This window comes from Mesoplodon mirus (assembly GCF_964341445.2).
Source record: "Mesoplodon mirus genome assembly, chromosome: 7".
NCBI lineage: Eukaryota > Metazoa > Chordata > Mammalia > Artiodactyla > Ziphiidae > Mesoplodon > Mesoplodon mirus.
Genome location: NC_138983.1, coordinates 86,386,939 through 86,397,407, shown reverse-complemented (window position 1 = coordinate 86,397,407; position 10,469 = coordinate 86,386,939). Strand labels below are relative to the sequence as shown.

The 10,469-nt window shown below is 41.2% G+C and overlaps 1 long non-coding RNA gene across 1 annotated transcript in view; it reads left to right on the top strand.

Annotated features, from left to right (window-relative positions):
* The first annotated feature begins 2,172 nt into the window (after positions 1-2,172).
* LOC309808705 overlaps positions 2,173-10,469 on the top strand; it is a 92,262-nt gene continuing 83,965 nt past the window's right edge. The window contains exon 1 of the long non-coding RNA XR_014294782.1: positions 2,173-2,310. This is a non-coding gene — a long non-coding RNA (uncharacterized lncRNA). The remainder of the gene's footprint in view (positions 2,311-10,469) is intronic.

Sequence of the window (10,469 nt, the reverse complement as noted above, 5' to 3'; positions counted from 1 at the left end):
GGCGCCTACAGCCCGTGCTCCACAACGAGAGAGGCCACTTCAATCAGAGGCCGGCGCACTGCAACAAAGAGTAACCCCCACTCTCTGCAACTAGAGAAAGCCCGCGCGCAGCAACGAACACCCAACACAGCCAAAAATAAATAAATAAATAAATAAATAAATAAATAAATAAATAAATAAAAAGTGTCAAGGTTATCAAAAACAAGAAAAGCCTGAGAAACTACCACAGCCCAGAGGAGCCTAAGAGGGCTTGATAACTAAATGTAATGTGGTGTCCTGGATGGAAGCCTGAAATGGAATTAAGGACACTAGGCAAAAGCCAAGGAAATCTGAATAAAGTACAGACTCTGGTTAATATTATTTTATTAATATTGGCTCATTAATTGTAAAAAAGGTACCACACTAGTGTACGGTGTCAATAATAGAGCAAATTGGGAATGAGATATATAAGAACTCTGTATTATCCCCTTAATTTTTCTGTATATCTAAAACCATTCTAAAATAGATATAGTCTATTAGATAAAACAAAAAAGGTAATGATGATTTGATTGTGACATCAGAGTAGTGATACTTTGAGATATCTATAAAACTGCCTTAGGAAATTGTCTGTGATATCTGCTGGGGATATAGGCACAGGTACTCCTAATATTATTGTGGTTTGTTGTCTGCATTTAGATTTAAAGGACATGCTAAATACTAAATTGCAGTTAGAGGTTAGTGAAATTAAAGATGTAATATTCCCATCCAGATTCCACATACACTTTGATACATATTAAGAATCCCCTGCTCTTTGGTGAGGTCTAATTTTATGAAAGTGAAACACAGAGAGATGAATTAGGTTGTTCCAGTTTTTAAAAAGCCCCCATTCTAGGGTCAAGAATTCTTACTGAGCCTTATTGAAACTGTTTGCTACACTACCTCCTAATTTTGGAACTGCTAAACAGAGAGTTGGGAAGGCTTCCTAGAGTAAAAGTACTGCCTTGGCCTTGTGCAATTATACTGTTTAGGTTGCTGGACAAATCCAAGGATAAAACTGGCCTGGACCTAGTGATGGGCAATTCCAAAAGCAAGCTGAATGTGAGAAGTTCACTCACAGAGAACCCTAGTGTCAAAGAGCCTCTCTACTTGGGAATGGCTCAACACTGGGAAAATAAACCCTGGTTCAGCTGTAAAGAGAGCACATCCTTGGCCTTTTTTCCCCCTTAAATCCGGAAACTGATGATCTGGTCAGCTTAGGAGAGGGAGGGAGGGAAGGAGGGAGGGAGGAAGATGAGAGAGAGAAAGAAACATGTTAATAGCTAGTGCCAATTTAAAGAGAGAAGGAAAGGGCTTATTATATACGTATATGCTAATATGATTCTTAAAGCCAATTCTGATCAATCCTTCGGGAAAGAAAGAGATGCAGCCATCTGTTAATGTGGCTCAGCTTCTTTGTTTTCAAATGTTACAGCTGTCACCAGACCAGCCATTCCACTTGGGGCGAGGCCAGGGGGTTAGAGGGGGAACATCTGTCCACTAAGGACACCACTAAACAGCAACAAAATCTTGGGGCGACCCCTCTCTCTTTCCTCGAGTGCTTTCGCTAGCCGGTCCTACTTCCCCACTCCTTTGGGAGTTTCCTGTTCCATTACGTAGGCAAGAGGGCGAGAGGTCCCAGCTTTCCTAATTGTGAGTGGTTTGGCTGGGTGTGTACGTGCCAGTAACTGTGTGTGTGTGGGGGGGGAGAAGTGGAGCTCGCTACAAGGGGCTTAGAAAAACTAGTCGCCAATTTAAAATATTTTCGGAGTGTTTGAATGATATCTTAAGAGCTAATCCCACTCTGAAATTCAGCGAAATGAACAATACAGATAAGGAAGATGAAGAGGGTGGAAAACCCACACAGCGGAATGGAGCCGTCCGTGCCGCGGGAGTGACAGGGGAGCGCTCAGAGGAAAGGCGCTCTGCAGGGAAAGTCACTCTGGCTCTTCTCTCTCGGTCCACCAGCCGGCGACGCTTCTTCTGTAAAAGCATTCCTAGAAAATAACCCTACAACCGGGAAGGGTAGCGATCTTCGAGCGCAGTTTCCAGGAGCCGGTGCCCGCAGCCGGGAGAGGCCCCTCTCCCCCCGCGGCTGGCGCGGAATGTGGCGATCCGGCCAGGGGCGGGGGATGACTTCCGGCGGCCGGAGCTCAGCGCCGGGAGCAGCTGCTGCAGCTGGCAGGTGGGGTGGGGGCCGGCCGAGCTGACCACACACAGACCCGGCGCGGCGGCACTGCGGCCCCGGGGCAGCCGGCGCCGGGGACATGCGCTGATTCGATCCCTCCGGAGAAGGTAAGCAGCCCGGCTATTATTAGCCTCGGCCACACTGTGCGGTGCTTTCTGCTTGGTTAGTAATGGGGTTTGTAATACAGAGGGAAGAAGGGGAATATCCCTGCCGCCTTCTGCAGTGGGAAAAGGAGCAACAACTGAAATTGAAATGTTAATCAGCCAAGTGCTTGAGATTATTGGAGGAGCGGTGTTACTGGGCAAACAAAGAAGGCGGTCAGCCTCTGTAATCTTAAGATAATCAACCATTGCTGTGCTACACTCGCTTAGATATTGAAGAGGATTCCGAATGTAAAATAATTTGAGTTGCACTTTTACGTTGCTACCTTCAACCTTCGCTTGGTTAATTTGTGGTTTGCGAGCAGCAGGTTCTTGTCAGCAGCCTGGAGAAGTAATCGGAAATGTTCCTTCTCCTTTTGCGTTCCTCAGCCTCCTCCCTTTCCAGTTATCAGAATGGGTCTGCACATTTCAACGTCAAACATCCACTTCAATACTGAACCTTTAGAAAGAATCTCAAATTAGAGGAGAAATTTACCTCCTGGAGTTCAGCTTGGGTTGAGCAGCACTTGTCCCCACTTCTCCCTTCATTTACCATCTTCTCTTGTCAATCATTTCATTGATTCCCCCCCCCCCCCCGCCGGGGATGCTGTGCTCATTAACAAGCCAGCTCTTGTCAGCTCCTGTCCACCACCTGTGTTCCGTGACTGATTTTTCAAGGACCCAGAAAGGGCATTGCCTTATACCACGTTTGGACTGTTATCTGTGTCCTTCCCCAAAATGCATGGCATGAAAAATCCTTTAAGCCCAGTACCAATATGGTTTCCGATAACTCCCTTCATTGTAGTCACTGCAGCTACCAGATGGGTTTCAAGGACAGCAGAATCTATTGGGGTGTGAGAAAGAGGGCTCTACCTACATATTTTGTGCATAAGAATAGGTGGAAGTAGAAATGCAAATGTCAGTCTATCCCGTTTTTCTTGAAGGTTTTTTAGTCCAGCTAGGTTGTGAGACAGCTAGCTGGGTAGGGTATGGGGCAAGTCCTCCTGCAAAAGCAAGCAGTGTGTTTGTCCTAGGATTCCCCCAATAACCTCAAAAGAGTTTCCAGAGAGACTTTTCCCCCAGGCAGTCAGAAAGCCAGGGGAGGTGGCCAAGGTAAACCTCAGGTTATTTGGGCATCCTCAAGTTAGTCTCCCCTTTTAGGGGTTCTGACCTAGGATTTCCCCACAAACGCTTTGCTCCTGAGCTCAAGTGCCCATTCTTGTTGCTCACCTAGGGATGTACAATTGAATGATATTCTGTGAAATGGTGAAGATTGCTATGGTGGGGATTGCAAATGTGCCACTTCACCAACAGAGAACAGTTGTAATAAGCCAGACTGTGTGGTGTCTGTGTGCCAATATTCCATTTAAAAAGAGGCTTGTTATCTTTAAATCTGAAATTAAAGAGACGGTTTGACTCAAAAGGCCATGGATTTTATTTTAACAAATTAAAATAGGAGATCAATAAAAAAGAGGGCCAGGGTTTATAGCTAACCTTCTTAGGTTTTTTTTTTTTGTTTTTTTTTTTTTTCGGTATGCGGGCCTCTCCCTGTTGTGGCCTCTCCCGTTGCGGAGCACAGGCTCCGGACGCGCAGGCTCAGCGGCCATGGCTCACGGGCCCAGTCGCTCCGCGGCATGTGGGATTTCCCCGGACTGGGGCCCGAACCCGTGTCCCCTGCATCGGCAGACGGACTCTCAACCACTGCGCCACCAGGGAAGCCCCTTACCTTCTTTTTTAAATATTGCTTTAGAACAAGATACTGGTTCTGAAGAATCATGTTACTTCTATTATATATCGTTATTGTTTTTCTGATTACAAATTCTCTATTTATAAATACACTTTGGAAAGACTTGAGTTGGTTTCTTTGTCTCTATCTTCAGTATATGAGGCAGAAGGAGTGGAGGCGGGTGGGCAAATCCCACTCCAAATGGCCCACTCAGAGAACTGTTCCCCGGACCATGCAAAGCTCTGGACCGAAATTGTTTTGGCTGGTTGTTATTATTACCTTTAAATTTGGTTTGGGTTTGAAAGATTAAATTTTCAATATTCTAAAATTTTGACTCAGGCACACCAAGTAGAAGAGAGAACAAAGAACAAGAATAGCAAAACTATTTTCCACCTTTCTTACCTAATTGTAAAATATTTAATTATATGAATAATTATTCTGAATAATAAGTGAAAAACATATTAAAATAATAATTCATTTTTAAGAAAGTAGCCCAAGGTTTATGAAATACAGGTTAGTGCAATTGATCTTAAGTACAGTAAAAATTTCTGTAATTTTAAAAGGTGTTTTTATGTTGAGTATTAGTACATGAAAATACGCTAATGATGGTTAGAAATTGAAATGTCTGTTACTTGGTTTCTGAAGAAACTGAATTCTTTGGCAAGAAATGGGTCAGGATTAGGGGACTGGAGCCGCCAAAGCCGGCATCATACCTGCCAGTGATTTTATAGGTGAGATGAATGCATTAAGTTATGGATTAGGGTTGGAGAAGCCTTCTGGGGAAGAAAGAAAACAAGACAGAAAATAGAATTTGTTATTTTAGTGCAACTAAGATAATTAAATTTAAGTTATTTCTGAGTTTGGACTTTGTTATATTTCAACAATTTCTGAGGAAAGTTTCTAAATTCAAAGCCCTAGGTAGAAATAGTTGTATGATTTCCTATCCGAAACTGATTTATGACTCTATTTCCTTTGTTAAAAACGTTTCCCAGAGAAAGGCAAAATTAATTGCCCGGTGTTAAGGAGGAGGAGTAATACCAAATAGAAGGATGTACGCTATTAGTTGCTAAATGAACTGTGGGAACTTTTTTGTAGATTTGACAAGATAGAATTGAAATCAATCTGTTGCTTTCCAATCACGTAAAAAAAAAACATTTAGTCTGGTGGGTGGTCAGTGTTATCAGTAATTTAAGACTTGAGTACCGATTTAGGATTCAAAGTTGCTTCTCCTTACAAAAGGCATTTTCTGGTGCTGCATTACTGCCATTAGCTACAATTGAAATAGACTTATCCTGAGATTTTGAAAAACAGAAAAAGAGATAGTAGGATTAATAAGGCTTTGCCTCCACTGAGAATGGGTAGAAAAAGTGCTATTTTGAAAGTTATCAATGGCCTCTTAATTGCCAGATTTCTGCGCTGTTTCAACCTGCTCTTTATGTCTTTATTTTTAAGTTCTCTTCTAAGTTCTTTTTTTAAAATTTTACTGCTTAGTGTTTTATTCACTAAAATAGCATTTTTAATGGAAGTAGAGTTGATGTGTAATATTATATAAGTTACAGGTGTAAAATATAGTGACTCACAATGTTTAAAGGTTATACTCCATTTATAGTTATTCTAAAATATTGGCTATATTTTCTGTGCTATGCAATATATCCTTATAGCTTATTTTATAATAATAGTTTGTACCTCCTAATCTCCTATCCCTATATTGTTCTTTTTTTAAAATTAAATACTTGTGTTCAAAAGTATTGTTAATAAGTAATATATAAAGAGATATCTCTTTATCTAGTTTCTCAGTAATCCCCTTAAATTACCTCATGACCAGCCTAAAACAAGTGCTGTTTATTTCTAGTTTGTGCCTCATGATATCACGACTATATGTCTTCATTTGTTCCTTTCACTCACCCTGCTACACGTTGCAACCTTGCTCACAGCATACACTGCCTCTTCCATGAACCCTTCCCCATACCCACCTTCCTTCTCATTTCAGATGTGTTTCTCCCTTGTCTAAATTCCTATGGCACTTCCTATTTTGGTCTATCCTTTAGTTTGAACATGATTTGCTGTTGTAAAATAACCCTAGAGAGCAGAGTCTTTGACTAACGACTTTTTATTACCTGCAACTCATAATACAGTGCCTAGCTATGTATATGCAAAGTAGATGTTCAGCAGTTTGATGTTAGTGAAGAAATTAGCTATTATTTTCCAGGGGTGTATATCCACCTACTCTGATATCCAAGTTAGGCTCTAAATAATGTGTGCAAGTACATTTTAGTTTAAAATCCCTATATAATAATATAGTGAAAGTACATTCAAACAGTTATATTCAACAAAAGTTATTGTGAGCTTACATGCCCTTAAGTGGATATTGGCTCATCCGTATCAAAAAGCATAGTAAGCATTACAAAAGAAAACTTCAAAGAAGACATTGTACCAGCTTTCAGTATGCTTTCATTCTACTGAAAACCAGTAAGCAGGGGAAGATGTCTTGCATAAGTAAGTACTAGTCTTAAAGCGCTCTGCTAGGTACTTTCATCTATGGTGTATAATTTCATCCTGCTACTATATGCTAATTTTACGCTGAGACTCAGAGATCTTACCTAAATGGCAGAGATTCTTTCCACATTCACGTGCTGTTCTTTGAAGTGTTAACGAGTGAAGGAAAACTATAAAACATAATCAGAGTAGTTTAAAATGGTTTTGTGATCAGGCTTTCCAGTGCTTTTTAAACTTTTGGGTCTTAACATCCCCTTTAATAATTCAATAAAGGCTATGCCTCCACTCCCCAAGTACATACACAACACACACACACAGAATTTTGCCTGTAATTGCAGGTGTTTGCGGACCTAATAAAGCCCTCCTTTGCAAATGCTTTAAGGACATCTACGCTGGGCTCAGTTTTTCTTTTTGCTTGTTCTATGCTTAACATTTATTTTTGTACCTATTAAAATTAAACAAATTATTATCTGTTATAGTTGAGGTATAAACCTAAGCAGCTTCGTACTTTACAACTTTTCTTTTTGCATTTTTGTATTCTGTCCTCTCTCACACAAACACACACGTTTATATAAATGAGATCAAATAATACTTTTCTGTGAAGAGAATGCTTAGAATTTATTCTTAACGATTTTTCTATATATCACACGTCAGTGTTAGCTATAGTCATCATGTTGTACATTATGTCCATAGTATGTATTTATCTTACAATTGGAAGCTTGTACCTTTGACCGTCTTCCTCCAACTTCCCCTCCCCTGACCCTCTGTCTCCTGTAACCACAGGTCTGATCTCTTTTTCTATGATTGTTTTCTTTTTTTTTAGGTTCCACACATAAGTGAGATCATATAGTGTTTGCCTTTCTTTCTCTGACTTATTTAACTTAGCATAAAGCCTTCAAGGTCCATTTCTGTTGTCTCAAATGGTAGCATTTCTTTGGTTTCTTACAGATGAATAATATTTCAGTGTGTGTGTGTGTGTGTGTATACCTATAATATGTATATACCTATAAATATATAAAACAACCTCTTTACCCATTTGTCCATCAATGGGCACTTAGATTGTTTCCATGTCTTGGCTATTATAAATAATGCTGCTATGAACATGGGGGTGCAGATATCTTTTTTGAGTTAGTGTTTTCATTTTCTTTGGATATATTCCTAGAAGTGGAGTTGCTAGATATATGTAGTTCTAGTGTTAATTTTTGAGGCTCCTCCATACTGTTTTCCATACTGGCTTTACCAATCTACAATCCCACCAACAGCACAAGGCTTCCCTTTTCTCCACATCCTCACGAGCATTTGTTATCTCTTGACATTTTTGAGGATGACCGTTCTAACAGGTGTGAAGTAATATCTCAATGTGGTTTTAATGTGCATTTCCCTAATGACTAGTGGTATTGAGCATCTTTTCATGTACCTGTTGGCTTTTCGTGTGTCTTCTTTGGAGGAATGTCTATTCGGGTCCTTTGCTCATTTTTTTAATTGGGTAATTTTTTTTTTTTTTTGCTATTGATTTGTATGAATTTTTAATTTATTTTGGATATTAACCATTATCAGATATATGGTTTACAAATACGTTTTTCCCATTCTATAGGTTGTCTTTTCAATCAGTTTGTTGATTTGTTTTTGTTTTTGCTTGCTGTGCAGAAGCTTTTTAGTTTGATGTAGTTCCATTTGTTTATTTTTTATTTTGTCGTTTGTGTTTTCAGTGTCATATCCAAAAAGTCATTACCAAACCCATGTAATGAGCTTTATTCCTATGTTTTCTTCTGGCAGTTGCATAGTTTCAGGTCTTACATTTGAGTCTTTAATCCAATTCAAGTTAGTTTTGTGAGTGGTATAAGATATTGGTCCAATTTCATTCTTTTACATGTGAATATCCAATTATCCCAGGGTTCCCTCGTATGTAACTTCTCTCTTTTCTCTTGCTGGTCTTAAAATTCTTTCTTTGTTTTTGACTTTTGGTGATTTAATTGCAATGTGTCTCAGAGTAGCCCTATTTGAGTTCAACCTGTTTGGGCTTGTTTGGGCTTCATGGATATGGATGTCCATTTCTCATCCTAGGTTTGGGAAGGTTTCATCCATTATTGCTTTAAATATACTTTTTTTCCCTTTCTCTCTCTCTTTTCTTTTTCTGGAATTCCCATAACATGAACATTGTTTACTTTGTTGTGTCCCATAATTTCCATAGGCTTTCTTCACTCTTTTTATTCTTTTCCTTTTTGTTCCTTTCACTGGGTAATTTCTAAAGTTCTATCCTCCAGTTTGCTGATTCTTTCTTCTGCATGGTCGAATCTACCTTTGAAACTTTTTATTGAATTCTTCAGTTCAGTTATTGTATTTTTAAAATCTAGTGCTCCTGTTTTTTTGATGTTGCTATTTCCTTGTCAAACTTCTTGTCTTGTTCATGCATTGTTTTCCTAATTTCACTTAGCTGTCTGTGCTTTCTTGTAGTTCACTAAACTTCCTTAGGAGGATTATTCTGAATTCTTTGCCAGTTCATAGATATTCTTTTTTTTTTTTTTTTTTTTTTTTTGCGGTGTGTGGGCCTCTCACTGTTGTGGCCTCTCCCGTTGCGGAGCACAGGCTCCGGACGTGCAGGCTCAGCGGCCATGGCTCACGGGTCCAGCCCGCTCTGTGGCATGTGGGATCCTCCCGGACCGGGGCACGAACCCGCGTCCCCTGCATCGGCAAGCAGACTCTCAACCACTGCGCCACCAGGGAAGCCCAGATCTTTATTTTTTTAAGGTCAGTTATTGGAGTTTTATTAGTTTCCTTTGGTGGTGTCATATTTGCCTAATTTTTGTGATCCTTGATTCCTTACTTTGGTATCTGCATATCTGAGTAATTGGGCTCTTCCTCCAGACTTTACTGGGTATTATATTCAGTAGTAGTAGTAGATGGGGCTATGAATTAGTTTCCTGGCAGAGAATCAGAGCTTGTATAGGACCTGGCTCTGGACAGGACCCAGAGCCTGTATAGTTCATTGTTTGGGAACCCAAATCAGGCCAGAGTGTGCACTTAATTCCCTGGTCAGGTGAGGGCACTGGTTTTGCCCTGCAGATGGGGGAGGCCACAGGCTGTGCTGTCTGTTCAAGTGCCACTGTATCTAGGGCTGTTTAATGGGCTGTACAGCTTCCCATGTTCTCTGGCTAGGTTCCCCAGTTGGACATGCTGAAGGCTGTATTCAGTGATGTGTAGGGCTATGAATTAGATTTCCTGCCTGGGTGCAGCAGGAGAAGCAGCTCTAAAGCCAGTAAAGCTCTTTGTTGTCTTAACTCAAGCTGATCCACACTCCACGTTCTGTGGCTGAACAAGGCCACTGGCTTTGCTTTGCAGACTATCAGCTCTGCCTACTCTTCTCTAGGCTTGAGCACTGCTGGGCCGCACAGTTTCTAGGAGTTGTCACCAATCCTTCTAGTCAGATGGGCCAGGAAGACACTCTCCACAGCAGATGGGATGGGGCTAGTCCCAGTTCCTTTGCCTGGGTGGGATGAGGAGGGGCCGCTCCAGGCTACTCTTAATTTCTCAAACAGGCTCCCCAGTTGGGAGGAGCTGGGAGCTCCTCTCAGCCTTGGATAAGAATTAATCTCCGTGCCTGTGCATGGTACCGGATCCCTCCACACCTGATACTGGCTCTGCTTTGTACCAGAGCCAGTGATGAGCTCTGGCTGCCTGCCTCTTGGCTGGAGCACGACTGGGCCAAATAGCTTCCAGGATTTATTGCCAGCCCTTTTGGTCAGATGGCCAGAAGACACTGTCCACAGTGGGTGGGCTGTGACTCTGCTCTTTCCCTGGCTATGGGCAAACCAGGTTCAAGGGCCAGATGCGTATCAGGTGGATCTGTAGCCTGAGTTCCCTGGTTGTAGTGCCCCGCCAACCTGGCTCTGTAGATAAGCAAAGA